General features: G+C 41.9%; 1 long non-coding RNA gene across 1 annotated transcript in view; it reads left to right on the top strand.

Annotated features, from left to right (window-relative positions):
- Positions 1 to 1,431, top strand: part of LOC111725819 — a 2,348-nt gene extending 917 nt beyond the window's left edge. The window contains exons 2-3 of the long non-coding RNA XR_002773784.1: positions 537 to 599; positions 1,271 to 1,431. This is a non-coding gene — a long non-coding RNA (uncharacterized LOC111725819). The remainder of the gene's footprint in view (positions 1 to 536; positions 600 to 1,270) is intronic.
- The last annotated feature ends 4,266 nt before the right edge of the window (positions 1,432 to 5,697 follow it).

Here is a 5,697-nt window from a genome sequence, read left to right on the forward strand (position 1 = left end):
AAAAAAAAAGAAATCTGTTCGACCAACTTCTTAGAATTGAACTGGTCCTCCCTTAGAAAGATTATAAATCCAATCAGTTATATTGTAAATTGTTTGAAAAAAGTTTGTGTTAACAAACGGGGAGTAGCACGCTTGGAGTTTGGAAAAGGGGAGTGCAAAAAAGTAAGAATTTGTTAGGTAGGGTTTTTATTCAAAATAACAATAATAATAAAGAGAATTAAGCCTTAAAAAGAGAATTTGATATTTATCTACCTTTTGTCCAAGAAGGAAATTTTAGAAACATGAACAAAGAGTATCTGGCAGAAAGGCCTGAAGGTAATTTAGATGAAATAATGTTCAAACTGGCCTCCTTCTGTTTCTCTGATTCCATTATCACAAGCAAACTTTTATTTATGAATTCAGCTTAACAGGTACTCCCAAGAGCCAACAACAAACTTGAAAGTTTAGGAAAATGTATAACCTTAGTGACTGGTTAACATCAAGATTTTTTTTTCCTCTCAGGTTTTTTATTCTTTTTTTTTTTTTTTTTCTTATAGCAACTTCAAGATTTTTTGTGAATCTGATTACTGAAATAGTCCTGACAACACGAGCAGTTCTGGGTATGTACAAAAAACGCAGTTAAAGACTGCTGTTAGCACCCAGGTACCCTATGAAACATTGCAAAGGTGATGAAGAAGAGTGATCACCTGGCTTCACATTAGGTCATGCTTCTTAAGCATCAGGTGTTTTCTAACCTAGTTATTCTAGTCAATAATTTTTATTCTTTCTTATTTGAATTGTGTTAAATTTTTATGTTAATTTGAGAAACAACATGGGATGGGACACTAAGTCCTTCCATCCAGTAACATGATATATCAGTCCATTCATTCAGATTTTTTTTGTCCTTCAATAAAAGGTGGATTCTTCCCTTTGGATTTGTTGCTCATTGTGACTCTCTGTGGTTTCTAGACAGTAGCTATTTCTTCATGCCTTTTTTTTTTTTTTGAGACAGAGCTTCAAGCTGTCCCTCTGGGTAGAGTGCTATGACCTTACAGCTCACAGCAACCTCCAACTCCTGGGCTCAAGCGAGTCTCCTGCCTCTGCCTCCCAAGTAGCTGGGACCACAGGTGCCCGCCACAACGCCTGGCCATTTTTTAGTTGCAGCCATCGTTGTTTGGCAGGCCCAGGCTGGATTCGAACCCGCCACCTTAGGTGTATGTGGCTGGTGCTTTAGCCAGTTGAACCACAGGCGCCGAGCCACTTCATGCCTTTGTTGATGCTTACCCTCTAGCTCTGGGGGCTCATGGAATCTCAGATGCAAACATCTTGCCTCCAGTCCTTGACTTTGTAGCAGATGAACGTGACCTACTGTCTACCCTTGTGTCCTTGATTCTTTGAAATAAGAAAGAGAAAACGGGGTGAGGACAAGGGAAAGGGGGTCCTAGGGTGGGATGGGTGTCAGACAGACTTTATATTCTTATCAGGCATCTCAATATCTTTCAAATAAAAATTTTCCATGTTTTTTTAATAATCCACTTGAACTTGTTTCTGTGAATATATTTAGATATTAGGTTTTACGGTTGAAATGGCTTTATGCAGTTTCTGATCTAGATTTTTTTAATGGTGAACTCATATTCTGAGTAGTCGTTATCATTGACGGACTCTGATTCACATAAGTAGGTGATAAAATATTTAAAACCATTTTATACAACCATTCAAAATCTACAGCTGTAATTGTATTTAAAGAATCTAACATCTCTTCCTTTTCCTTTATTGACAAATGTAATTTCATATGATAATGCAAATGTATTTCAAACCAGATAATACAATTTTATAATAAGATTGTCAGCATTATCAACAGCTAGCCTGGATGCCGTTAAAAGGGCACCGGCTACAAAGGGATAGTAACAATTGCTATTTGTTAAAACAGGTATTAAGGGCATTACCTGGAGCTGAGCCCACCAGAAACCCCTGCTCAGCCAAGGTTCCTTTGTCACTCCCTAACAGACTACCTACCCCTGAGGCTACTGCCATCCGCCAATTTCATTTGCCAGCTGCCCAAGAAAAAGCCAATATCCAGAGACAGCAGGATTTAAAACGGAGAAAGAGTTTATTCTGCATAATGGTAAGCAGGGAGTCAGAAGTTTCTCAAGTCTGCCTGTCCTAGAATTGGGGACACAAGTTTTGTTTTTGTTTTTGTTTTTTTTTCTTTTGAGACAGAGTCTCAAGCCCTGGGTAGAGTGCTGTGGCGTCAAAGCTCGTAACAACTTCCAACTCGTGGGCTCATAGGATCCTCTTGGCTCAGTTTTTCTATTTTTAGTAGAGATGGGGTCTTGCTTTTGCTCAGACTGGTCTTGAATTCATGGGCTCAAGCAATACAACCCGCCTGGGCCTCCCAGAGTGCCAGGATTACAGGTGTGAAACACTGCACCCAGCAGGGAGATAAGGATTTTAAGTACAGTTCAGTGGGCATAGGATTAGACAATCAGGGTCTGCTAATTGGCTGGTTTCTTTTTTTTTTGAGACAGAGCCTCAAGCTGTCCCCTTAGGTAGAGTGCTATGGCATCACAGCTCACAGCAACCTCCAACTCCTGGGTTCAAGGGAGTCTCCTGCCTCAGCCTCCCAAGTAGCTGGGACCACAGGTGTCCACCACAATACCCCTATATTTTGGTTGCAGCCATCATTATTGTTTGGCGGGCCCAACCTAGATTTGAACCCGCCACCTTGGGTGTATGTGGCTGGCACCTTAGCCTTGAGCCGCAGGTGCCAAGTCTAACTGGCTGGTTTCAAGGTGGAATGAACGATTAGTCCTTTGGTATGGGCTGGTGTCTAGGTGAGTCAGTTATTGGAATGCAGGGCTTTGAGTGAAGGGTCCAAGACGAGTTGAGATAATTCCTTGGCCTGAGTGGGTCACTCAATGTACTGGAATGTAAGACCTGAAAGATATCTCAAAAACTGCTCCTATGGCAGTGCCTGTGATTCAAAGGAGTAGGGCGCTGGCTCCATATACCGGAGGTGGCGGGTTCAAACCCAGCTGCGGCCAAAAAAAATAAAAAACCTGCTCTTATGCCTAGGTACTGAACAGGTGATGTTATTTAAGGAGAAGAGTTAAGAATCTTTATGGCTACCAGCTGTGCCCTCTAGCATAGCAACTATAGAGAAGCAAACAAGGGAACAGTGACTATTATCAAGCCAAGGAGGGGACGGTGGCTGATTATTATCATTGCTTCAGCTAAGCCTGTTCCTTCACAGAGTTTGACTGTTATTATTTTAGCTAAACCTGCTTTTTCACACCATTTTGGGACCCTTCCACTAGTTCTCACCTTGCATACCTCCATCAGTCTTTAAGGGTGGGTTCAAGGCTATGTGCTGTACCCTTGGGCAAGGGCATAGCACAAGGATCAAAAACTCCCATACGTTGGCTCCAGAGTCTCTGGTTTGGGATAGGCAGTGGCAGCAGGTGTCTCTTTGGCCAAGCACAGGCAGCAGAACTGTAAAGAGCTGGTTGTTGTCCACAGTGCTTGTTGCTGGGTTGGCATACACTCCAGACCACTCTGCACTGGCTGCCCTGAAGAACCCTAATAAGCCTGCTGGAGACCAGATGTCCTGCCCCCAAGGGCCTCTGGCCATCCTAATCCCTTTTCACTGTTTCATTACAGGAAGGGACTTTTTTTTTTTTTTTTTTGCTGCTGTTCAAGATTCCAGCATCCCAAATTAACCCATTTAGGAAGCATTGTCTGGATTGTGTGCCTGATTGTATGAATTATGAAACTGTTTTGCATAGTAAGAAGTTGATTTTTCCAAGCAAATTATGGTAGAGTCAGAATTGAAAGAGCATGGACATTGAATAAAAATACTGCATTTTGGACAGGAAGAAGGTAATTCTTAGGAGGGAAGAATTAACAAACTATAAGCTTTGTTATCTGCTACCATATTTAGAATCTGCCAATAGTTTTATTTTCTAAAATCTTGCTTTTTAAATAAGGAGTATATAACATCAAACAAAATAAAAATCTGTCTCCCTAAACCCTACACCAATTTGACCACAGTCAACAAGTATATATCCTTTTACCTTTTCTTCTTGGCCCAGTAAATATTTTAAGAACATACAAAATGTATATCTAACTGTCCAGATTGATCTGAAATTCTCCACCCACTCCCATCACAAAGTTATTTGTTGAATTCTTACTATGCCAGGCAAGGATCAGTATTGGAAATTCATTATACTAATGTTATTGAAATACTTACCACGTACCTTGTATTGGGCTAAGTACTTTATGTTTCTGATCTTATTTAATTCCCCTAAACACTTTGTTAAGAAAGTTCTATTTATTATTATTTTTTAGATAAATAATCTAAGGCTTAGGGAAGTTGAATAAATTGACCAATATTATATAGGCCCTATGTCTCAGGTGCTGAACATTTTAACATTCTTTTTTCTTTCTTTGAGACAGAGCCTCAAGCTGTTGCCCTGGGTAGAGTGCCATGGCATCCCAGCTCACAGCAACCTCCAACTCCTGGACTCAAGCGAGTCTCCTGCCTCTGCCTCGTAAGTAGCTGGGACTATAGGCACCCGCCACAATGCCTGGCTATTTTTTGATTGCGGCTGGGCCTGGGCTGGTTTGAACCGCCTGCTCAGGTATATGTGGCTGGCGCCTTAGCCACTTGAGCCACAGGCGCTGAGCTTTAACATTCTTTTATTTATTTAGTTGGTTAGTTTTTGGGACAGCGTTTTACTGTGTCGCCCTCAGTGGCAGCTCACAGCAACCTCAAACTCTTGGGCTTAAGCAATTCTCTTGCCTCAGCCTCCCAAGTAGCTAGGACTACAGGTGTCCACCACAACGCCTGGCTATTTTTTTGTTGTTGTTGTTATTGTTTAGCAGGTCCTGGCTGGGTTTGAACCCACCAGCCCCGTGCATGTGGCTGGTGCCCTAACCATTAAGGTATGGGCTCAAGCCTACATTTTAACATTCTTTAGGGTAACCTTTTCTTTTTTTTTTTTTTGTTTTTTGTTTTTTTTGTAGTTTTTGGCCAGGGCTGGGCTTGAACCCCCCACCTCCGGCATATGGAGCTGGTGCCCTACTCCTTTGAGCCAAGGCGCTGCCCAGGGTAACCTTTTCTTAAAAGATTTTCTGTCATGTCGAGGGAGGGGTGAGGGAAAGGAAGAGCAGAGAGAGGGAAGTGGGGGTGGGGTGTTGGTGTGTGCCACACCTTTTGGGGGCAAGACATGATTGTAAGAGGGATGGGGGACTTTACCTAACAAATGCAACCAGTGTAACCTGGTTTCTTGTACCCTCAATGAATCCCCAACAATAAAAAAAAAGAAAAAGATTTTCTATCATGTTATCTATTATCTGCCTTGATGTACGTTTTTAAATCATGTTTCCAGGGACTACTACAGTGCCTGCCTCTGCAGTAGGCAATTTGTTTATTTATTGTTGAATGAAATATTTTGTGTCCCCTTTAGTATCCTGCAAGACCTACTGCATAATTTGTGGGGCTTATTGCAGGGCTCCTTGTTCAAAAATTATTAAAAATTTCAAGGCAGTGATCTCAGAGTAAGGCAAGCTAGGACGTTTCAGAGTAGAGGGCTCTGTGTGACTGCAGAGGTCATGTGCTCGTGAAGCCAGCTAGTGCCCAGTGCAGTGCCCTGTCTAGAATAGGCTCTTGGTCTCTTTGGAGCAATTATTTTCATTTGCCATCTTGTGATTTACCTC

Source organism: Otolemur garnettii, unplaced genomic scaffold (assembly GCF_000181295.1).
Source record: "Otolemur garnettii isolate 467f Iridium unplaced genomic scaffold, OtoGar3 scaffold00048, whole genome shotgun sequence".
In the NCBI taxonomy this organism is placed as follows: domain Eukaryota; kingdom Metazoa; phylum Chordata; class Mammalia; order Primates; family Galagidae; genus Otolemur; species Otolemur garnettii.